Source organism: Rattus norvegicus, chromosome 16 (assembly GCF_036323735.1).
Source record: "Rattus norvegicus strain BN/NHsdMcwi chromosome 16, GRCr8, whole genome shotgun sequence".
NCBI lineage: Eukaryota > Metazoa > Chordata > Mammalia > Rodentia > Muridae > Rattus > Rattus norvegicus.
This window is the reverse complement of record NC_086034.1, coordinates 75,883,101-75,908,369: the sequence shown is the minus strand read 5'-3', so window position 1 is coordinate 75,908,369 and position 25,269 is coordinate 75,883,101. Positions and strand designations below refer to the sequence as shown.

General features: G+C 44.0%; 1 long non-coding RNA gene across 3 annotated transcripts; it reads left to right on the top strand.

Moving 5' to 3' along the window:
• Window positions 1-7: 7 nt before the first annotated feature.
• Window positions 8-17,683, top strand: LOC120097529 (uncharacterized). Of its 3 annotated transcripts, none has more exons than XR_005495034.2 (3): window positions 8-1,648; window positions 2,611-2,701; window positions 16,855-17,683. It is a non-coding gene; the product is annotated as an uncharacterized LOC120097529 (long non-coding RNA). The 3 variants fall into 3 exon arrangements; XR_010058743.1 differs by having other exon boundaries at window positions 16,852-17,683; XR_010058742.1 differs by lacking the exon at window positions 16,855-17,683 and having other exon boundaries at window positions 2,611-5,423.
• Window positions 17,684-25,269: the final 7,586 nt, after the last annotated feature.

Here is a 25,269-nt window from a genome sequence, read left to right as displayed (position 1 = left end):
GCACACACACACACACACGTGAACACACACACACACACACCACACACACACACTACACACACACACACACACACACACACACACGTGAACACACACAATGGTTTTATTACAGTAGGGTTCAATATAGATGTTGCCTTTTATTTTCTGGACAGGGTCTTGTTATGTAGTCAAGGCTAGCACTGGGTGTGACCCACCCAGGTCAGCCTGCTGACGGACCGGCATTTCAGGCACGCCTAACAGCACTCAACCTAGATATTGCTTTAAATGAACAGTATGTCATTTTTATTCTCATCTCACAATTTTTTTTTAGTGAAAATGAAGCACATCAGAGTGAATTTTCAAACATTTCCATTTTTCACGATAAAATACACGATTCCCATTAACAGAAAAGTAAAGTGAGTTAAGAGTGGTCCACAGAGAAGAAGGGAGGGGACATTGAGAGCTAGTGAAAAATTTGTACAGTTTAATTTTAGATACCATCCATTGTTTTTCTGCTTGGAAGATGGGAGAAATTACTAGCTCTTTCTTTCCTTCCTTCCTTTCCTTTTTCCCCCTTCCCCCTCCCCCTTTCCCCTTTTCCTATTTCCTTTCCTTCTCTCCTCTCCTCTCCTCTCTCCTCCCTTCCCCTCCTCTCCACTCCCCGTCTCTCCTCCCCCTCTCCCTTCCCCCCTTCTTCCTCCTCCTTCCCTCCCTCCCTCTTTCTTCTTGAAACAGGGTCTCATGTAACCTGGGCTGCCCTTGAACTCACTGTGCATCTGAGGATAACTTTGAGATCCTCTCCACTCCGGCTGTGGATTGCTCAGAGCTGGGACTACAAGTGTGCCCACCCCTGCCGCCCAAGCATCCAATAGGACCTCCTTCGTGTCTGGCAAGCACTCTAGGAGCTGAGCTACTGCCTAACTCACTGGCTCAGTCTCTTCCAGTCCCATCCTGAGCCGATTTCGTTCTTTATACTTTTCCACTTTTCGCACCAGAGTCTGCTCACCGTTGGCTTCTGCGGTTCTGCGGTGTCTGTGACGGAATCTTGAGTGAGGGTTTTTAGATCTGACTGCCAGCGATTCATCCCCCCGCCCCCCCCCCAAAAAGAAAAGTATTGAGAAAAGAAATGTTCTGAACCGTTCTAAATTAATCATAATAATCGGAGAACAGAAGTGAAGCGGGAGGCAGAGGAGATTATCAGTTAACAGACAGGGGCTGGGGTAGCTTCCTGGAGCTGACAACGTATTTGAAAAAAAAAACCAAATCATGAGAAGGGGAGCTCTTTACCGCCTTGGGGCATTTCTATCCTTTACTCACCATGGCAAGGATGCAGGGAGAAACTGGGAGAGACTGGAGTGCCTCTCTCCCCTCCAAGGGCACGCCCCGCCCCCAATTACTTAACTTCCTTCCCCTATGCCCTGCCTTCTTTCTGAAAGTTCTAGCGTCTCCTAGGAGCACCCGGCTAGGGACCAAACTTGCACCCGTGAGCCATAGAAAGAGCAGGGCAAACAGAAGAACGCCCAGTTGCAACTCCTGAGTGTGAGCGAACTTTTCAGACTATTAACCCTAACCAACCCAGACGGGGGTAGGACCGACCTGTGTTCCTGTCTGACCTGTGTTCCTGTCTCGAACATTCCCCGCTCTGCTGTGGGTAACCACGTGGGTTCCTGTGAGTTGTGTACCTTTCTCAACATTTTGTTTAAACACTCAAACCTTCTGCCTCAGCATTACAAGCGCCGAGATACAGGGGCCGTTACCTGCAACCTTTATTTTCCATCGGTGGTGGTGGTGTGGAACTCATCCTGAGGCAGAACCCACTCTATCTAAAAGAGATAGATTCCTTCCCCCACCCCCTTTCTCCTTCCTTCCTTCTCCTCCTTCCTCCCCCTCCGTTTCATCCTTTCTGGCTTCCTCTTTTTCCTTCCTTCTTTCCTTCCTTCCTCCCTCCTCCCTTCCTTCTCCTTCCTCCCTCCCTCCCTCTTGCTCCTCCTTGCTCTTTCCATCCCTCCTCCCTCCTTCCCTCTCTTCCTTCCTTCCACCTTCTCTTTCCTTCCTCCTCCTTCCTTCCTTCTTCCTCTCCCTTTATTTTTCCTTCCTTCTCCTTGACATCCTGATAGCCCCAGATACCCCATGGTCTTTTTAGATGCCCTGTCGTCTTCAAGTCAGTTTGAATTCAGGAGCAATGCTACCCTACTCCCTATGACACCCCGACAAGGGAACTCAGTAGCTTTCGCAAACTGGTGTGATCCACAGAAAGTCTACAGTTAGTGGCAAGGGTACTTTGTGTACAAGTCACCTTTTGTTTACCCAGGTGGCACTCCACTCCCCTGGTCTAGTAGTGGTTCTCAACTTGTGGGTCGAGACCCCTTTGGGAAGGTGAATGGCCCTTTCACAGGGGGGCCTAAGACGATCAGAAAACACAAACATTTACATGATTCATAACAGTAGCAAAATTACAGTTATAAAGTAGCGACCAAAACATTTTTATGGTTGGGGGGGGGGGTCTCCCCAACCTGAGAAACTGTGTTAAAAGGTCCCAGTATTAGGAAGGTTGAGAACTACTGCCTTAGTACATCAGACCTGTTTTGGATGGTTTTGTTTGCTGATCGATGTTTTTTTTTTTTTTTCCAGACTGGTCCAAGAGAGGTAGCAATGGACAGCTGCTGAAAGCTGCTCTCTCCAGCTGCTGGAGGCCAGAGAGGACAGTTAGCGGGCACTAAATGTGAGGGGCTGCACTTTTTCTGTTGGTGAACATCTCTTCCAGTGGAATGAAGGGACCTGTAACTCACTGATAACAGTTCCAGGACCACATTCCTTTCTGGTTAGCGTCTGTAAGGGCTTCATAAGAACTCCTGTTTTGGAAAAGCCTCCCTCAAGACCTGTGGGTTAACGTACTGGTTTTAAACGTCCTGACGTTTTCTATGCTTAAGATCCTCCTTCTGTTGATTTTGTCCATGAGTAGGATCTTGCCCAGCTATAATATTGATCACGATTTAAAGTTTCAGTTTGGCATAGTGTCATACTGCCTTCTTTTTAAGACAACAAAAAAAGTTCGTTCCTGAATGTTTAAAGAATTGATTTCCTTTTCCTTTACACTCAACAACTTGTTTGAGAGATTTGTTTCCGAGGAATTTTTTTAAAAAGATTTATTCATTTATTATATGTAAGTACACTGTAGCTGTCTTCAGACACACCAGAAGAAGGCATCTGATCTCTTTACAGATGGTTGTGAGCCACCATGGGGTTGCTGGGATTTGAACTCAGGACCTCTGGAAGATCGGTCAGGGCTCTAACCACTGAGCCGTCTCTCCAGCCCCCGGAATATTTTTTTTAAATGCATCTGGTACTCCATGTTGTAGTGATTCTACAGATTCGGGGCTTATGCTTCAGATGTAGATGTGTATTTGTGAGTAAGATATTTTTGTTAGATAGGGATTGATGGAGGCAGAGTGGAAATGAGATAAAGTCAGGCATCTCCAGACGCAGAATTGTCTGGACAGACAGAACGACAGAAGCCACAGTCTCTCCCTAAAGTGAGACTCTGTGTGTGTGTGTGTGTGTGTGTGTGTGTGTGTGTGTGTAGAGAGAGAGAGAGGGGGACATGGGACTTTAGAGGATGGAGAAGGGGGAACTTTGGGGATGGAAAATTCAGCCTGCAAGGCAGTTCCCCTGCAGTCTGGAAACACCAGCAGGGTTGGAATGTGGGTCTTCCCCGCAGGAGCTTGCCCTGATCTTATCAGTCAAGTCACCTTTCCTGTTCACAACATCTCAGTCACCTGAGGCTTTTAAGTCACTAACCCTTCATTCCAGAGACCAGAGACAGATAAGAAAGGAGGAGCGAGGTGTCCTTTGATTGCCTACATCCTGTGGAAGAGGGGTGATGGAGAGAAGGTTGGCTTCTGTCCCCAGGATCAAGGGGACATAGCATGCTTTGGAGGAGGGTTTTAACCCAGCTGCACTGCATCCTGAAATCATCGCCCTGGGCTTCCTAGACTCTAGGAACAAGAGACACGTTTAAAAATTAAGCGTTGGAGGGCTGAAAACAGATGACTGGGTTACAACGTGAGCCTGAGAGGTCGCCCAGGGAGGTGGAGGGAGGGCGAGGGCTCAGTTGTTCTACAAAGACTGAACTTGAGAGGGATGTGAGTTCACAGTGACTGGTCCCACCAAAGAAACTTACCAGGGGCAACCATCAGGATCGGGAGAAAATGGAGGACGGATGTAAAGAATTGTGTCTAGTCTGGCGTGAAAGGATGAGAGTCCCCTGCAGCCAGGGCTTCTCTAGGGGTCTTCTGGCAGCTCCAAAGGATGGAGCTATTGTATGGTGAGAGGCACTAGGAGGGCTTACATGGGACATTTAGAGGAGGTGAGTCGGGCACGTAAAACATTTAAAGACCTTACAAAATGTAAGTGTAAGGAGCAATAAGGAACTGGGGCATTTCACACTCCGAGGGCTAAGAAAGGTCACAGGAGTAAAGTTCTCACGAGTTCAAGAAAATATGGCCGGCTTCCCGAATTCCATGTCATCGTTGTGCGGAGGATGGAGGAAATTGCTAATCTTCTCTGCGTTGTTCCACTTTTTCTGTCTGTGCTGACAAAACGATCGCTATCGTTATGTTCAATTTTACTTTTATTATGTACGAAATGAAGCCGGGCCAAGTTTGACAGCCTTAGTTTAAATGGGCACTGACTTCTGAGCCAGGAGGACTTTTAGGTTCTCCTTAGAAGCCAACAACTGTAAAAAAAAACCGTGCCAACATTAAAATAAAACATTAAAAATTACAAAAACCAAAATCCCCCACATTGGAGGTCTGATAGGTTTTCCTTAGTCTAATGTAAAAGGGATTGGTGGTCCCAGGGGACTCAGTGGGGCCCCAAAGTTTTATGGGTACCAGCATTTTGCTTGTGCCATACGGTACCTTCAGATGGAGGTGAAATCGCGTGGCATTAGCAAAAATAAAAATAAATAAATTATTAGCAAAGAAGGCTGCCAAATCACATCGTTGTGTCCATCCTGACGAGGTTCCCCCAGTTTTCTACTAAAGATGAACTCAGCCCTTTGGTAGCTGGCCAGTCCCCCATGGGGCATTGCCAGACCCTGTGGAATTCTTCATTTTGAAGATCAAATGTGGGAGTGTCCCACCCTTTTCTTTAGGTTAGTGCAGACATAGGAGGAGACGGTACCTCTGGCAGCTAGGCTTAAAATAGGGAGGACAAAAGAGAGCCAGGTGAAGGTACTGCATGGCCTCACTCACAGAAGCAGAGCATTGTAAAAGAAGTCAGTAGTAACTGGAATCACAGAGTTGCATAAGAACCAACTTCCAAAGAATGTCACCGGCCCAGTTCCAGGATGGGGCAGGAAATGCGCTGCCTCCTCTCCTTTCTAGGTCACAGAGTCGGAGGGCTAGCCTGAGTCACGCCACGCGGAAATAAAAATGGGCATCTCCAGAAGCAGAATTATTCTTTAATCAGAACAGCGGAAGGGCGCAGTCTCTTCCGGGAAGTGAGACGGCGCGCACGTGACGTGAGGTCTTTGGATTTTTTTTTTTTTAGGATGGATAGGGGTGGATTTCGGAGATGGAAGAGTTAATCTGTAGGTCAGTTCTCCTTAGTCTCAAAGTGGCAGACACCTGCAGCTTTGGTGTGTGGATCTCCTTATCAGGTGTGACCAGCCAAGGTGACTTTCCTCTCCAGAGCTTCTCAGCACCCTGAGGCTAGCCTGCTCTACATAGTGAGATCCTATGAAACGAAGAGGATAATACTATTATTATTTGGACACAGGGACACAGGCTCAGAGATGAGATAAGGAGAGTGTTGGGGCTGGGGGTTGGGGATGGGGAAGGGTAGCTTAGTGGTAGTCTGATGACTTAGCAAGCGGAACCAGGAAGGCTCAAATCATCACTGTTACAGTAATGAAAAGAGCAAGAATTGAGAATCGGAATAAACTACCACAGTGAAGAGATGATTCCGAGCAAACTGGGGATAATCACAGCGAATGCAGACAGAGAAGACAAAACCGAGGGAGGGTTGGAGAATCTAAGAGATTTGGACAACAGATAACCGTGTTCAAACAACCCATCAAACCAAAGAAGTCAAACCGAACGTCTTGGCCCAAGTGTCACAAAAATGGCCTCTAACCTGGTTAGATTTTGGTGTTAATGGTGTTTCTACCAGAAGCCTTTTGAGCTGGGCCTCCACAGCCCATGTCACCCTCAACACCACTCTTTTATGTTCCTACTAGGATGGCCCGCTAAGCCCCACATAGACCATTTAACTGCTTCCCTAGTCCAAAGTCTGACACTCTTCCACATTTCCTCAATAAAAACAGCATGGCCATGTCTGTCACGGCAATACACAACTCGTGGTACCAACGTTTATCCTAGCTACTTTTCTATTGCCATGATGAAACATGGTGACCAAGGCAACTTATAGAATAAAACATTTAATTTGGGGTTTAAGCATGGTTGCAGATCTTTGGAGTCCATGACTGTCATGGTAGGGAGCATAGCAGCAGGCAGGCAGGCAGAGCACTGAAACAGCAGTTGAGAGCTTACAAGTTGAGTCAAGCTTGAGGCAGAGAGTAATAGAGCTAACCAGGAATGGTGTGGGCTTTGGAAACTTCAAAGCCCACCTCCAGTGACACACCTCCTTCAACAAGGCCACACCTCATAATCCTTCCCAAACAGTTCTACCAACTGGGAGCCAAGCATTTAAACATATGGAGTGTAAGGGGGCCCTTGTCAGTCAAACAACACTACAAGGCTTATGTGAGATTAGCTTTCAGCCCTTTAAAGCCCAACTTCATGACTTGCAAAGGCATCTCCTTGCATGCGTCCTCTGCCTGAGATTCTACACCCCCTCGTAAACTAGAGGGTATATTCTATTAGTGTGTTCTCACTGCTATGATAAATAGCACAACTCAAAGCAGCTTAGTGAGGAAAGTGTTCACTGGATTACATACCCCAGTCATAGTTTATCACCAAGGGAGGCTGAGACAGGAACTCAGTCAGGGCAAGAAGCTCGAGTCAGCAACCAACGCAGAAGCCATGGAGAACACAGCTTACTCCCTTGCTCTCCCTCCCATACTCAGCTTAGATTTTTTATACAACCCAGGACCACAATGGTCTGGGTTCCCCTACAGCAGTCCCTAATCAAGAAAATGCCCCCACAGGCTTATCTCCAGAACAAAGGTAGGGAGGCATTTTTCTCAACTGAGGCTCTCTGTCTTTTCTGCATGATTTAACCTTGTGTCAGGTTGACAAAAAACTGACCAACCCAGGGGGTGAAATACAGAAACTCTAAAAACGAAGAAATCACAAAAATAAATAAAAGAATATTGATTCAACAGAACCTATACTACTTTTTTTATAAAGGAAGCCAAGTATAAAAATAAATAAATTGTGACATCAAGCGTTAGCCAGTGTTGAAAATGTATGAAGTTATAGATTTTTTCCAACAACAACATTTACCAGCCTAAAACAGTATGTTTTAACCATAAGATGTTTTCTGAAAGCCTGATAGTAACCACAAGCCAAGGCTGTAATAGATTCACTGGAAAATAAAGCAAGAAAACAGCAAAGGGCCAAGCACTCTCTCTATAACAGCATGACCACAAAGGAAAACCAAGAGAGACAAAGAATATCAGTAAGAGTCAATAACAACACTACCTTCTCCTGCCAATAATCACGTTGAAAATAAAAGTAGTTTAAGAACTTGATGCAGCCCAAATACCACTTTACATGTAAGGTTTTCCACAGCTGAAATGGAAGGGTTAGAAAAAGATTCAATACAACTGGGTGTGCAGAAATACACCCTATAATCACAGCGCTTGGGAGGGAGTGGCGGGGAAAAGAAATCACCAACAGCCTGAGCTACGGGGATGAGTTTCAGGCCAGCCAGGGGGACATAGTGAATATCTGTCCAAAATTTAAAAAAAAATCCCACAGAAAGGAAATAGACCAGACAGCATGTGTACTGCAAGTCTTCTTACTTTTCTATTGTCGTGACAAAACACCATAGCCAAGGCAACTTATAAAAGAAAATATTTACGCGGTGTGGTGGTTTGGCCTTGGAGGTGTGACCTTGTTAGAGGAAATGTGTCACTGTTGGGGTGGGCTTTGAGAGCTTCCTCCTAGCTGCCTGAGGATGCTGGGGTTCTCCTGTTTGCCTTGGGAATAAGATGTAGAACTCTTAGCTCCTTCAGGGCCATGCCTGCCTGGATGTTGCCATGCTCCCACCTTGATGATAATGGACTGAACCTCTGAACCTGTGAGCCAGCCCCAATTAAAAGTCAATATAAGAGTTGCCTTGGCCATGGTGTCTCTTCACGTCTTGATCAACAAGAAGGAAGTAGAAATGACAGACTCTTTTGAAACCTCAAAGCCAACCCCCAGTGACATACCTTCTCCAATAGGGCTGCCCCCCCCCAAATCTTCCCTCAACAGTTACACCAACTGGTGAGCAAATATTCAAAGACATGAGCCTATGGGGGCCATTCTCTTTCAAACTACCACATCGTAACAACTGAAATCCTCTTTAATTCAGAAAAGGCAAAGACAGATCTTTATTTAATGACAAGAAATCAATTAAACGAAGTTGTACTAACTATAAATACACATAGAGCTAAAATGTAACGACCAGTGAGTCTAAAGGGAGAGGCGGATTACAATACGACTTTGTAGGGGGCTTCAGTACTCCTAAATAACGCAAAAGATTTATCAGACCTGAGATAAATCAGAACTCGCCAAATAGCAGCAGACTCAGTGGGAACAGCTACGTTTTCAGTTGAGTTCTTGTTTCGTTTTCCCTAATGAATAAAAGCCATCCTGTGTGAGTCATCCAGACCCTTGCCTACACTCACCACATCCAACCTAACCAGGCCTAACCCGGGGCTCACATTTGTGCACTGGCATAGTCTGAAGAGTCACCGGACTCTCTCCCACCCTAGACATCCGCAACCCTCAGGCTTAGCCTCAGTCACTCAGCCTGCATCCTGCCCTAGCCTTGCGAGTGCCCGACCGCCTGTCCCACTCACACCATCCCCACACTCTCAGGTGTTACCCACGTGGCATGGCTGCACCAACCCAAGCAGACCGGGACAGTTGTCCTGCTCTCATACCTTCTTGGTTACCACTGAATTGGAACCACCATGTTCCTCTGATCCAGAATAAACACAGAGCAGCTGAAGGACTGACCTAACAGCTCCTTATATTTGCTTCAAAACTGACCAAACGTGGACAGCAAAATACAAAGCCAAACTTCCACTCAGGTGACATGAGACTAATAAAAGAAATCCACGTGCCTGGGTCTCATCACAAAACCACAAAACAGTATGAAAGGCTAAGATAGTACAGCCCTTCTCTCCGAAATCCATCAGTCCTATAGAAATGGTCCCACTGTAGAATGAGAATTAACTAGATGAACCCCGCAGGATGCAGAATTGTAAAAGATCATAAACGTCACCATCAAAGGATCCCAACGGTTTAAAGAAGGCACAAACAGCTCAACAAACTAAGGAAATGAATGTTGAAAACACCAACATACGGTTGAATGAAACATGACAGGCATCACAGAAGCAAAGAATATGAGAAAATTAAAACATAGAGGGAATTTGAAATTTGAATTCAGAACAGATATAGAAATATTGAAGAGAATTCTTCCTGAAATGAAGATGGAATTGAAAAACTCAATATCCCAATGTGCTGGTTAGGGTTTGTGTGTGTGTGTGTGTGTGTGTGTGTGTGTGTGTGTGTGTGTGTGTGTGTGAAATTTGGGAAAAGGGAACCTCAACTGAGGAAAAATGTCCCCATAAAGTTGGCCCAAAGGCTAGTGTGGGCAGTATTTTTTTGATTAATGATTGATGTGGGAGGGTCCAGCCCACTATGGGCGGTGTCACTCCTATGCAAGTCATATAAAAAAGCAAGCTAAGCAAGCCAGTAAGAAGCATTCCTCATGGTTGTTGCTTCGGTTCCTGCTTGACTTTCCTCAGTGATGAATTTGATACAGAAATGTAAGCCAAGTCATTGCCTTCCTTGCCCAAATTGGTTTGGTCAGTGTTTATCACGACAACTCAGACACCCGGTTACAAAATGCAGGCAAAGCCTTCCAAGTAGAATGAATCCAGTAAAGTGGAAGAGAGGCAAACTATCAGAGCTCGAAGGTAGGGACCGCAGAAGCAAAGAATAGGAGAAAATTAAAACACACAGAAGGGACTTCAGGGAATGTGGGAAAATACCAAATCCTTGAATTCTAGACATCGCTGAAGGAGAAAAATCCCAAGTCAATGGCATTGTCCAGATCTTCAAATGGATCCTAGAAGATCTTCCCAAATTAAAGGCACACCTATCGAGATACAATAAGCACACGGAGCACCAAAGGACCGGGGGGGGGGGGGGGGAATCACTCTCCATTCACATTATTGTTAAAACATTAACTATACACAAGAGAGCACACTGAAATTTGAAGAGAAAAAATCACGAGGCATGTATAAAAGAAATAAACACCTTAGAATCACAGCTGACCTCCCCCCCCCCCCCAATGTAAGCTTGAAAAGCCGGAAGAACCCGGAGCCATGCTCTTCAAATTCCAAAAGACCACAGGTACCAACTTAGGTTACTGACCCCACCAGAACCATATGTCATCATTGGAGGAGAAAGAAACTTTCTTTCTGGTGTAAACGGGCTACAAGAATTCATGTCCCCTAAAGCAGTCCCACAGAGATGCTACAATCAATGCTTCCCACTGAGGAGCGGGAGACGCGTAGCCAAGAAAAGAGGGAAAGAACAAACGAAGCTGTATTTACTCAAACAGAAAACCAAGAGCGAACCCAGTGGAACAATCACAGATATAAATAGGTATCAGTAGATATTGGGGGCATAAAACATTGTCTTGATAAGGACTTGGCATTGGTAGAAGCACTGGAATGGCCTCCTAAGTAGACTCAGCTTTTGCCTGTAAAACCATGGCCTCAGAACTCCCTGCTGTCCTCTACCCATCTCCAAAGGGGTCTAGCATGGAAGTGAAGCCAGCCTGACGTCCGTCCGTCTATAGGAAGGTTACTGATTTTTGCATATTGATCTTGTATCCTGCTACTCTGATAAAAAGTTTATCAGTTTATCATCTGCAAATGAAGATCCTTTGACTTCTGCCTTTCCTCTTAATAGCCCCTGGATCTCTGCCGACTTTCACGGACCAGTACAGATATTGTTTGCTAGACCCGAAATCTGAGGACCTGAAAGAAGGGGGACAACTAGAGTCTAGTGCAGTAGACAGCCCCCAGTTTCAGTGTATTTTTATACACAAATGTAAACACAAAAGCGATGATCCAAGCGAGGTTGTTTGGCTTTAGAAAAACATGAAAATGAAAGCCAGGAAGCACACACTGACGACTGACAATGTGGCACTTTCCCAGAACTTTCTTAAGACAGAACAATTGGAAGCACAATTGCCTGACATGTATTGTCTTAGTTGGGGTTTCTTCTTGCTGTGAAGAGATACTTATGACTGGGAGAACTCTTACAAAGGAAAACACTTGGGACCGGCTTACAGTTTCAGAGGTTCAGTCCATTATCATCCTAGCAGGAATCATGGCAGTAGGCAGGTAGACATGGTGCTGGAGAAGGAGCAGGGTGTTCTAAATCTGGATCAACTGGCAGCAGGAAATGAAACAGTAGGCCTAGCTTGAGCATATAAGACCTCAAAGCACACCCCACAGTGACACACTTCCTCCAACAAGGTCACACCTCCCTCCTAACTCCTAATAGTACCACTCCCTATGGGAATTCAAACACATGAGTCTATGAGGGCCATACCTATCAAATCTCTACACTATAGATTACATCTGGGAAATCACAAAAGCAAGGCAGAAGGCCATATCCAGGTTCATGGTACACTGACCAGATTGGGTTCCACAGCTATGGTCTGCCATCCAACAATAACAAACCTGTCTTATAAATTGAATGTAAATATTGGTCACATCAGGCACAGAATCGCATCCAAGAACAGTGCAGGGAACAAAATGTACCTGAGGTAAAGGCTCTCTGCCTTCCATCCAGGAGCCTCTCTCACAGGTCCCCAAGGCATTGGTCGCCAGGCAGCATTCATTCTTTTGGCTCTGTTCCGACAAGCTTTAAGTTGTTTTATTGTTCTTGCTAAGATTTCATGTACTATATTGAAAAGGTATGGAGAGAGTGGACAACCTTGTCTTATTCCTGATTTCACTGGAGACGTTTTGAGTTTCTTCTCCATTGAGGTTGAGGTTGGCTAGGGGCTTGCTGTAAAATGCCTATAATATGTTTGACATACGTCTCAAGTACCCCTAGTCTCTCCAGGACTTTTATCATAAAGGGACGCTAGACTTTGTCAAATACCGTTTCTGAATCAACGAGATGGTCATGCAGTTTTTAATCTTTCAGTCTGTTTTTGTGTGGATTATGTTTATTGATTATGTATGTTGAAACATCCTTGCATCTCTGGGGTGAATGCTACTTGATTATTGTGGATGGCTTTTGTTGTTTTGTTTGTTTGTTTGTTTTGTTTTTTATCTTTTTTGTAAGTTATTTATTGAGAATCTTTGAATCTACATTTCATAAAGGATATTTGTTTGTAATTTTCATTAATTATTGGGCCTTTGCATGGTTTAGGTATCAGGGAAATTGTGGCCTCAGGAAAAAGAATTAAGAAATGTTCCAATTTGAGTAGAATTGGTGTTAGATCTTTGAATATCTGGTAGAATTCTGCCCTGAGGTTTTCCTTATTGGGAAGGAGGTGAGAAGCTTTTAATTACTGCTTATATTTCACAATATTGGTCTGTTTTAAATTGCTTATCTAATCGTGAGCAACTTTAGTAGGTTATACATATATCAAGAAATTCAACTGTTTCTTTTAGGTTTCTCAGTTTGATAGGGAACAGATTTTAAAGTATGTCCATATTATTCTCTGGATTCCCATAATGTCTGTTGTGATGTTTTCATCTCCAATTTTATTAATTTGGGTCTTCTCTCTCAGTCTTTTCGTTAACTTGGCTAAGGGTTTATCAATATTATTGATATCAGACAACCAACTCTTCATTGTTTCTATGTTTTATTATTTTTATATCTATTTTATTGATTTCAGCCCTGAGTTTGATTATTTCTTGCTGTCTGCCTTTTTGTTCTAGAACTTTCAGGTGTGCTGCTAAGTTGCTAATTATGAGGCCTCTCCGATTGTTTTCATGTAGGCACTCAGTGCTGTGAGCTCGCCTCTGGGAACTGCCTTTATTGGGCTTCATAGTTCTGGGTACGCTCTGTTTTCGTTTTCACACAATTCTAAAAAGGTTTAAATTTCTCTCTCCACTCATTTTTCATTATGTAGTGCATTTTCAGTTTCCACGAGTTTGTGCCCTTTAAGTTGATACCCAACTTAAATCCATGGTGGTCAGATAGGATGCACAATCTTACTGCAAATTTTAAATTCATGTGGAGACTTACTTTGCATCCAACTATACACTCGATTTTAGAGAAAATTCCATGAGGTGCTGAGAGGAAAGTATATTCGTATATATTTGGGTGAAATGTTCTGTAAATATCTGCTAGGTCCATTTAGTTAATGGTGTCATTTAACTCCAGCATTTCTCTGGTTTTGGTCTGGATGACCTGTCCATTGGTGAGAGTGGGGTATTGAGATCTCCCACTATCATTGTGCAAGGGTCGATATGTAATTTTAGCTGTCATAAATAGCTTCTTTTATGAACTTGGATTTTCTTGCATTTGGTGCATAAATGTTCCTCTTGGTGTATTTTTTCTTTTTTGAGTATGTGGTGTCTTTCCCTTTCTCCCCCAATTAATTTTGAGTTTGTCAGTTATTAAATGACTATACTTTCTTCTTGGGTCCATTTACTTAGACTAACTTTTCCCACAGTTTTATCCCGAGTTGATGTGTATTCTTCACGGTGAGCTTTGTTTCTTGGGTGCAGCACAAAGCTGTTTTCTAATCTGTTACTTTGTGCCTTTTTATTAGGGAATTAAGACCACTAATATTCAGGTTATCAATGAGTACTGTTTATTGAGTACTATTGTTGTTATGGTGTGGGTCCCCTCCCCCACCTTTGATTTGTGATTCTTGAATTATTATTCCTTGTGTTTTCTTAGGTGTGGCTAATCTCTTCAGACTAAAGTTTTCCTCCTAGTCCTTTCTTCAGAGCTGAATTGATAGGTATTGCTAAAATTTGGTTTTCTTGTGTGTTGCTTTTCTTTCTCATGCACTGTGACTGATAGCTTGGCTGAATATAGTAGTCTGGGCTGGCATATTCCATCACTCCAAGTTTGCAGCTCATCCACCCATGTCCTTCCTCTCCACTGAGAAGTCAGGTGTTATTCTAGTAGGTCCGCTCTTATACATTACTTGGGTTGTGTCTTAGTTAGGGTTTTATTGCTGTAAGCAGACACCATGACCAAAGCAACTCTTTTTTTTTTTCCTTTTTTTTTTCCTTTTTTTTTTTTTCTTTTCTTTTTTTTCGGAGCTGGGGACCGAACCCAGGGCCTTGCGCTTCCTAGGCAAGTGCTCTACCACTGAGCTAAATCCCCAACCCCCCAAAGCAACTCTTATAAAGGAAAATACTTAACTGGGTCTGGCTTACAGTCTCAGAATTGGGGTTAGGTCCACTATTGCCGAGGCTTTCTCTGTGAGCATGGTGGCATGCAGACAGTGCTGGAGAAGCTGAGAGTTCTTTATCTGGATCCGCAGGCAGGAGGAAAGTGACCAGGACACATTTTCTCCAACAAAGTCACACCCACTCCAAGAGGCCACACCCGCTATTAGTGCCACTCCCTGAGAGCCTATGGGAGCAATTAAAAAAAAAAAAAAAAACCAAAAACCCACCACAGTCTTTTTTCCCCTTGAAGCTTTCAGTATTCTTTGTTCTATACAGTTAGAGTTATAGTTATGTGCTGTGTGGAATTTCCTTTCTGGCCCTTCTGGTCTAATTAGGGTTCTTTATGCTTCATGTACCTTGACAGGCGCCTCCTTCTCTATGTTGGGGAAGTCTCCTGTGATTTTGTTGAAATTGTTTTCTGTGCCTTTGAGCTGAGTTTCTTCACCTTCACTCGTTCTTATCATTTATAAGCTTCATCTTTTCACAGTGTCCCAGATTTACCGGATGCTTTGTGCCTAGCTTTTTATCTTTTAGATTCAGCGTTTTCTTTGAGTTATCCATGTCTCCTACCTTGTCTCTAACTTGAGATTCACTCTTCATGTCTTATAATGTTGTTGGTGAGGCTTACCTCCGAGATTTTCTTCTTTTGCTTAACTTCCTAAATTTTTTTATATCCACTTTTATATCAGTTTGGATTTTCTTTATTAATGCCTTTTCTAATTTCAGGTCTTAAGTTGTTTTTATTATTACATTCCACTGTTTCTGTTTTCTCAGACTTCACTGAGGAATTGTCTTAGTCAGGGTTTCTATTCCTACACAGAACATGACAACCAAGAAGCAAGCTGGGGAGGAAAGGGTTTATTCAGCTTACATTTCCACATGGCTGTTCATCGCCAAAGGAAGTCAGGAAGGGAACTTACATGGGGCAGGTACCTGGAGGCAGGAGCTGAAGCAGAGGCCATGGAGGGGTGCTGCTTACTGGCTTGCTCCTCATGGCTGCTCAGCTTGCTTTCTTATAGAACCCAGGACCACAGCCTAGGGATGGCACCATCCATAATGGGCTGGGTCCTCCTCCCTTGATCACTAATTGAGAAAATGCCTTACAGCTGGATCTCATGGAGGCATTTCCTCAAGGGAGGCTCCTTTCTCTGTGATAACTCCAGCTTGTGTCAAGTTGACACACACAACCAGCCAGCACAGGGATGTTTTCATCTCCTCGTTATGGTCCTTGAACATATTCATAACTGCCGTTTTGAGGTCTTTATCATGTGCTTCAGGTCCTTCTGTGTACAGCTTGGTTACTCATTTTTGTGCCTGGATTTTTTTTTTTTTTTTAGATTTACTATTTAATCTGCCCCATGAAGGTGTACCATCTTGGCTACTCATGCTCGTTTTTGTGCGGGTGTCTAGGCATTTGGAATGATGATGACTGAGGTGATTATAGGTGTTGCTCTCAGGCTGCCTTTGTTGGGTGTGTGTTCTGTCCCTTGGTTTCTGCTGCCCTTTCTGTATCTTAGGAAAGTGTGCTGGCCATGGGTTTCTTGTTAGGGAATGCTTTTGCAGGTGGGTAGCAATAGAGGAATAGAGACGGGCTAGGAGAGAATGCTGAGAGGGACTGTGGGAAGAGCTAGGGAATCCTGTCCACACTGTAGACTACATTCCCAGGGGGTTGTGGGGTGATGGGAGAAGAGGCTCTTGCAAGGGGTTGCAGTAGGACAAAGGCTGTATCTGGAGAGACAGGGATGAAAGAGGGATGCAAGGGGGACCCTGGGTCTGAATCAAGAGTTGGGGTTGCCAGTGAGTGGGTTTGAGGAGGGAGAAGGGGCACCTAAAACAGGCTGTTGAGTCCGAGGGTGGGAAGGATGAGGTCTGACTAGAGGACAGGAAGGATAGTAGGAACCAGCTGAGTTCCAGCCAGGCGTGGTCATCCAGTGTCCCAGGCAGAGATTATATCTAGGCATCAGCACCTGACAGGAAGGAATGAAAATGAACTGGGAGGGAAGGATGGGAGGGTCCCTGGGGAAGAGATAAGCTGGGTCCTCCCTAAGAGGTGGGGTCTCCTGGGAAATCAAGAGGGTCTTTAAGCAAGCATAGGCTACATAACGAAACCCCATTTAAAAATCACAAATAAACAAATGAATAAAACCAAAAAAGTGAAAAGAAATGCTTAAGACCGGGAAAAAAATTCTCTCTCTCTCTCTCTCTCTCTCTCTCTCTCTCTCTCTCTCTCTTTCTCTCTCTAGCAGACTCATGTGTTGTTTTGCTGAAGCAAGAGAGGACATGTGACTTTGGAGAGAGTATAAGTGGGACCCAACAGACAGTGACAGTACACTTGCCTAGCTAGTCATGCAAACGCTTCATTGGTCTGTGATCTTCACGGACCTTCACTTCATTGAGAGAGGCACGTCAGAGAACTTCTGTCTTTCCGGCTGGTTCTGGTTGCTCCCGCTGATTTGTGCCAGATTCATCGGAGACCTAGCTGTTTCTACTGGATTGTTCTACAGCTGCCGATTCGTATTTGGTGACACTCTTTGAACTGGGCTGTTGGTATCCTGCCACTACTGAACTGGACTACTGGTATCCTGACAACAGATTGTAATTGCCCCCCAAAGAAGTACTGGGGGGCCTGGCCTGTGAGGTTTCCAACAGGAACAAATACTTTAGCAGGAACTGTGATAGGGGCTATTCACCTTTCACCTGGGTCCACATTCCCCTGTCCTACCATCTTTTTCTCCCCTACCTTTGAATGGTGGACTAGAAAGGGGGGGGGGTGTCAATGCACTTGAGAACCCTTATTAAAGTAGGTTTTGAAAAATCTAAGCCTATGGGCATCCATTAATTAATTTAAATTAATACATTTAAAAATAAAGTAACCTTATAATTGTGGATGTGTAAATTAATAAATACAACAAATAAAGCACTTAAGAGCTAGCAAGAGTATTTACTGTATAACAGTTTCAGATGCTGCTATTATACTAACTGAGGGTTTGTAAAATGCACTCTATGAGTGGTTCTCAACCTTCCTAATGCTGCAACCCCTTAATACAGTCTCTTACGTTGTGGTGACCCCCCCCCCCCCCCGCATAAGATTACTTTCATTACTACTTCATGTATTTATTTATTTATATGTATGTGGGTACACTGCTGCTGTCTTCAGACACAGCAGAAGAGGGCATCGGAGCCCATCACAGATGGTTGTGAGCCACCATGTGTTGCTGGGATTTGAACTCAGGACCTCTGGAAGAGCGGTCGGCGCTCTAACCACTGAGCCGTCCCTCCAGCCCTCATTACTACTTCATAACTGCCATTTTGCTGCTGTTACCAATCATAATGTAAATATCTCATATTATTTGACCCCCCAAAGCGGTAACGACCCATGGGTTGTGAACTGTTGCTCCGGGATAATGTGGAATGCATGAGCATTGCTCAATGACAGAGACCAAACTGTATTAGGAAGTGAAGTCGATATTATAAAAGGGACCACATGGTGTATGGGCTTTTGGACTGCCTTGTGGGAAGAGGGTAGAAGAGTTTGGTGCTTTGGATTAGAAATACCCTTGGATGCTGGGAGCAGAGGTTCATAAGCCATTCTGGTGGGAGCTTAGAAATCAAAACGACTGAGAGAAATATGGACTCTGGGGGGCCTGGCCTGTGAGGTTTCCAACAGGAACAAATACTTTAGCAGGAACTGTGATAGGGGCTATTCACCTTTCACCTGATGCTGTGGCCAGATAACCTTAGTGAAGGTGAATTTAACGATGATGGACTAATTCAATTGGCAGAAGAAATTTCAAGGCAGGCTGATATTCAGGCTGGTGCTGGAGAAACTGTATTTGATGAAGAGATCCGGATAGTAGAGACCCTCAGATAACCCCCACCACACACACACACACACACACACACACACACACACACACACACACACACACAAACACACACACCTCTGCACTGGGAGGTGGGCAAAGTATCCTGAGAGCAATATCCTTCTCTTCAGAGATTCCATGCTGTGATGCTCCAAATTCTTTTAAAGGAGAAAAACCTAAGCTGAAGGAAGCAGCTAGGAGAGCATTTCTCCCGGGCCAGCACACAGAAGCTAATGCAGCTGTGACTCACAGATGGGAATGGGGACAGGCTGTTTCCCACCTGGGAGCACAGCTTGGGGAGTACCTTCCATGTTCTTTTGGTTTTGAAGTCATAGAGAATGCAAGGTTGAGGGGCTCGTGGAACTCACCTGGTATGCTGGATACATTATTGTGTCTACTCGAGACAAGCTAAAGTCATCTGAGAGGAGGGAAGCTCAATTAAGAAAATGCCTCCATAAAATACGGCTGGAGCCAAGCCTGTAGAGCATTTCCTTGTGATTGATTGGGGAGAGTCCAGCCCACCGTGGGCGGCGTCATCCTTAGGCTGATGGAGCTGGGTTCTGTAAGAGAACAGGTTGAGCAAGACTTGAGGAACAAGCCAGTAGGCAGAACTGGGTCCCTGACCTCCTCATCAGCTCCTGCTTCCGGGTTTCTGCCCTCTTTGAATTCCGATTCTGACTTCCTTTGATGGTGAACAGTGATATGGAAGTGAAAGCGAAACAAACCATTTCCTCTCCATTTTCTTTGGTCATGGTGTTTTGTCACAGCAATAGAAACTCAAACTAAGATGCCTAAGGTCAGGCAATGAGGGCGGGGTGGGGGGTGGGGGGTGGGGGAATGGGGATGGGGGTGGGGCAGACTCCCTGCAGTGAGGCCTCAGTTACAATGGAGAGATGCCGGAACCAAGGGAGCTCCGGCAAGGGTTGCTGAAAGTATTGAACAGGAGGGAATTTGTGTGCTGAGGGCAGCAGACCCGCAGGAGTCAGGGGAGCCAAGTCTTTTGCAGCCAGTTCATTACCTTACAACTCCAGATCCTGGATGAGGAGCTTGAAAGAGTTGATATTTTCCCTACTGGGTTTCAAAATTGATTCTTCAATTTTGGAATAGGAGTGCTTACTCCGTGGTGTTATATGTTGGAAGTATGTATTTTTTTTTAAAAACGATCGATTTTTTTATTTTATATGCATGGGTGTTTCGCCCACATGTATGTCTGTGCTCCATGCCCACGTGGTACCTGAAGAGGCCAGAAAAGAGTGTCAAAACTGCCAAGAACTGTGACAAATGGTTCTTAGCCACCTTATAGATGCTGGGAACTGAACTCAGGTTCTCTGCAAGAATAGCAAATGCTCTGAACTCTTAACTTGTATTTTATGTTTATATTATTTATATTTATATACTTTCATTAATTTCTTTATTCCCTTTACATCTCGACCGCTGCCCCCCCCTCCTGTCTCTCCACAGTGTTTCCCCCCCCAACTCCCCTTTCCCTTCCCCTCTGAAAGGGTAGAGGCCACCTCTGGATATCCCCGATCCTGGCTGGCTCTGCATCCTTTCCCACTGAAGACAGACCTAGTTAGGGGGGTGGGATCCACAGACAGGCAACTGCTTTAGTAACAGCCCCTGCTCCAGTTGTTGGGGGACCCATATGAAGACCGAACTACACATTTACTACATATGTGCACAGAGGCCTAGGCCCAGCCTTTGTGTGCTCTTTGGTGGTTCAGACTCTGAGAGCCTCTGAGGGTCAGGTTAGTTGACTCTGGTAGTTTTCCTGTAGAATTCCTATTCCCTCTTGGGTCCTCAGTAGAAGAGCTCCCCCAACTCTTCCATAAGACTCTCTCGAGCTCTGTCCAATGTTTGCCTGTTGTTCTTTGCATCTGCTTCAGTCGGCTGCTGGGTAGAGGCTCTCAGAGGACAGTTGTGCTAGGCTCCTGTCTGCAAGTGTAACAGAGCATCACTAATAGTGTCAGGGGTTGGTGCTTGCCCCTGGGATGAGTCTCAAGTTGGGCAGGTTATTGGTTGGCCATTCCCTCGGTCTCTGCTCCATCCCCCATCCCTGCTTTTCTTGTAGACAGGACAAATTTTGGGTCAGAAGTTTTGTGGGAGGGTTGGTGTCCTTATCTCTCTGCTGGGGGTCCTGCCTGGCTACAGGAGGTAGTCACTCCGGGCTCCTTGTCCTCACTGATGAGAGTCTTAGCCTTTATAAGTGTCCACAGTTGAGAAATAGCAGATTGCATAGTAAGTTCCAGGATAGCTGGGCCTATGTAGAGACAGTCTGTCTCAATCAATCAATCAATCAATCAGTCAGTCAGTCAATCAATCAAGCTAAACTCATGAATTTATTGCATTCTGCTACTGATTATGGATGCAGTGACCAACTCTTTTGGGTTCCTGTCACTGAACTCTGTCTCTGTTGTGATGGACTGCAGCCTAGCATTGTGAATTAAAATAGACCATTTCTTTTCTTTTGTCAAGAATTTTTTTTTTATCATCACAGCAACAGAAAAGCTACAAAGATGGGCATTGTATGAGGTGTTGTCTTATCACGGGGTGGTGCAGAGGGCAAAGTGCAGCGTCTGAAAATGGCGTAACCAAGTCCGTTGTTTTGTTATGCAAAGAAAATTGACTTCAAAATGCAAATCAGAAGGCATTTGAGCACTATAAACCTGTCTGCCCTGTTCTTTTTCAAAGGTATGGAAAGTTTCGTGTTCTTGGTCATAATGGTTTTTCCACGAGTTTGTTCTCAACAAGTGAAGCCTACTGGTTGGTGTCTGTGGCTGCTTTGAAACTGCAGATCAGTAGGGATAAGACCTTACCACCACTGTGTTTTCTATTCCCATAGGAAGAATATGAATATGTCTTAGGCTCTTACTGCTATGAACAGATTCCATGACTAAGGCAATTCTTAAAGGACAACATTTAATTGCGGCTGGCGTACAGGTTCAGAGGTTCAGTCCATTATCATCAAGGTGGGAGCATGGCAGCATCCAGGCAGGCATGGTGCAGGAGGAGCTGAGAGTTCTACATCTTCATCTGAAGGCTGCTAGCAAAATAGTGGCTAGGATGAGGGTTTAAAGCTTATGCCCACAGTGACACACCTACTCCAACAAGGCCACACCCACTCCAACAAGGCCACACCCACTCCAACAAGGCCACACCTACTTCACCAGGGCCACACCTCCTAATAGTGCCACTCCTTGGGCCAAGCATATACAAACCATCACATCCCACTTCGTGGGCTGAGCATATACAAACCATAACAGTATAACTTTCCATTTTCTTTCATTTTTTTCATTAATGTCTCTTTGTTTGATTTTCACATTTTGTAGCATTCAATAAACAGATCATGGAAATCTTTTGTCAAAAATTTCCCTACATCATATTTTGATGTAATTGTAAATATTAGTGTCTTACACATTTTGTGTCTCCAGATGTTTCTTTTTGCTGTATAGATATCCTTGATTTACAAAAAAAACAAAACAAAAACAAAAACAAAAAAAAAACAAACAAAAAACCCCCTCTTCTAGTGAAGAAATATAAAAACCATAAAATGTATTATGTTGATACTTTTGTTACCAGCCCAGAGTCTATACCAGGTGTTTCTAGGTCTTTGACCTCTAATGCAACGAACCGAAAGAAGACATCACACTGATTTGCAAAAATTGCAAACTTTTGATTCAAAGCGAGATTGACAGTGGCCAGTGAGTGGGGAACCCAGGGGCTTCGGTCATTATTTTAGGGCTTTCTTCTTTGGGCTTCAAGAGAATAAGGAGTTTGGTATCTAGGGGCATAGTTTGGGTGATTCTCCATTTGATTGCCAGCCTTTGCTCACTATGAATGCCCCTTCCCATAAAGCACCTGCTTTTAATCACGTGCTTATATAAACAAACCACTTATGCACAGGCCTAAGGTCATAAATCAGGATTGTTCCCAAAAGTTCACTTGGTAACACAGTTTTGTCTTACTGTGCATACACCTAAAACCAGTCAGGCTGGATTGCCTCATCGCCAGTAGTCTCCAAGTGTACTGGGAATATGTCTGGGTAAACGCTTAATTTTGATACTTGTTATAGGGAAGAATGAGTTCTTCATGCAGCTTGGTGCCGGTGGTTAGGTGGCTAGCAGGATTCTGGGTTTGTTTAGAGAAGTAAGTGTGTGTGTGTGTGTGTGTGTGTGTGTGTGTGTGTGTGTAGAGAGAGAGAGAGACAGAGACAGGGAGACAAAAGAACAGAGACACAGAGACTGAATATCCCAAGCCCATTTGAGTCCCAAGTTGCTAAACTATTACCTATATGTCCCTGATTCCGCTTTAGGTAGACAGTTCAGTGTTTTAAAGTTGACCAATAACATTGTATAGCCAACACCATCGTCTTCAGAACCTTTTCATCTTGCAAAACCAAATTTCTCTAACTATTACACAACTTATTTCTTTCTCCTCTTGTTCCCTTGCCACTGGTGTCGTCTACCTTTTGCTTCTGAGCTAGACTGCACTCAGTACCTTGCATAATGGAAAGCAGGCATTGCCCTTGTGTTTCGAAGTGTCCTGTTTCATTTGACACAGTGTCCTCCAGACTACTCATGCTGTAACATGTGTCAGCTTGTCAGATTCCTGCCCTCACTCCCTTTGGCAACATAGTCTCACTGCGTAGCCCCAAATGGCTTCAAACCCAAGATCCTTTTGCCTCAAGTTCCTAAACATTGAGATTACTTGTGTAAAGTTGTATCCCACCACACCTGGCAAGCAGAAGGATTTTAACTATAAATTTTATTACATTGATAGCATAAGACTCTGGTAATAGGGAGGATCGTAGAATTCATGACCTGTCTGGATGACACAGCAAGTTCGAGACCAGCCTGGGTAACTTAGTAAGATTCTTGGTCAAAATAAAAAGTTAAAACAGGTGCTGGGGATCTCTCTCTCTCTCTCTCTCTCTCTCTCTCTCTCTCTCTCTCTCTCTCTCTGTGTGTGTGTGTGTGTGTGTGTGTGTGTATGTGTGTATCATTGGTCAGGCACTTGCCTAGTTTGCATCAGACCCTGAGGTCAATTCTCATTACTGCAAAAAACCAAAACCAAAACAAACAAACCACCAACAACCAAATAACCTGCTTCCTTATTTGGTTATTAGTAAATTATGTGGTTTCAAGAAAAATTTTCTGTGTAAGCGTTAGAGTTATATATTGGCATGAAGTTGTTCATTATGTTCCTTATTCTCATTCTCTCCTTCCCCCATCTCCTTCCCTCATTTATCAACCCCGCCCCCTTCAGTCTCATGTAGCCTTAAACTTCAGATTCTCCTGTTGCCGCCTCAGTGCTGGAGTTACAGGTGAGGGCTACAGCTGTAGCAAGCTTATAAAATGCTTAGCCAGTTGTAGGCAAGCATTCAGTCAGCTGAACCATGTCCCTGACTTGCTTTCCTTATTGATTGGTGATTCCCCACGCTGTCGTCAAGGTTGGCCTGGAACTGGTGGGCTCAGGTGATTGTCCCGGCCTCAGAGTGCCTGGGACCATGTGAGCAGGCCACAGTAGGCAGCTTTACTGTTCTTTCAACATGCCTGGGGTTCAAAGCTATGTCTCACTTTTATATTTCATATTGGTGATTACTTCTTTTACTTTGTTTGCCTCGTCAATCATCTTGGAACTTATCTATTTTATTAATAGTTTTGTAGTTTTTGGTTTCATTGGGTTTTGCCTGTTTTTCTGCTCTTTGTCTAATTGATTGTTGTTATCTATAATTTTCCCCATTCTGCTTCCCATGGGAATTATATTCCCTTTTAAAATGTTTTAAAGTGGATTTTTAATTAATTTATGACATTTGCTCTCTAGAGTAGAGGGGGATGCTGGACATTACTAACCAAAAAGCTACAGCCTCAGCCACCACTCTGTTCGAATACAACCATTTAATGTTCTAAATTTTCTCCTATGCACAGATTTAGCCATATTCAATAAACGTGTGTGTTTCTTTTCCTTTTTCATTCGGTAAATATTTCTTTTATAACTTTTTTTTTACTTGTGTATTGTTTGAATATATTTGATGATAAGTTCTAGAAATTATCTTTTGTAATTAAAAAGTAACTATTTTGGACAGTGATGTTTCATATAATCTCAACCTTTAAATTTTTTTAAAATATCATATGAGATACAATAAAATCCACCTTGGTGAACGTTTTTGTGCATTGGCAGGTAGCATGGCATTTTCTTTGGCTGGGTATAAAGTTCCGTGATAATTATATTAGATTTTTGACAATGCTATTCAAGTATTCTATAGCATTACTTTTGCTAGGTAAGTTTTTGTCAATTGAGACAAGCTAGAATTATCTGAAATAATGAACCTCAATTGAGAAAAGGCCATCTGATTACCTGGGGGCAAGTTTGTAGGCAGTTTCTTGATTAATGATTGATCTGGGGGTGGTGCTCACTGTGGGTGGTGCTTAGTGTGGGTGTGGCTTAATGGGGTGGTGCTACATTAAATTATACTTAATCATACATTTCACATTTTACTGTCCCTAATATCTTTGTATAAATCCTTAGGGTTTTCATTTTCCTTCCTTCCTTCCTTCCTTCCTTCCTTCCTCCCCCCCACCTCTCTCTCTCTCTCTCTCTCTCTCTCTCTCTCTCTCTCTCTCTCTCTCGGCAGTGTCTCAAGCAGTTCGTGTTGACCTCAAACTCTATACTGCCAAGATGACGTTGAACTCTGCTGCTCCTGAATTGCAGTGGGAGCAGAGATGAGTGCCACCCTGTCCGGTTAAGTGTTAATATAATTGCATTTTCTTGTTTTTCTTAAGAGCTTTCTCCGACATT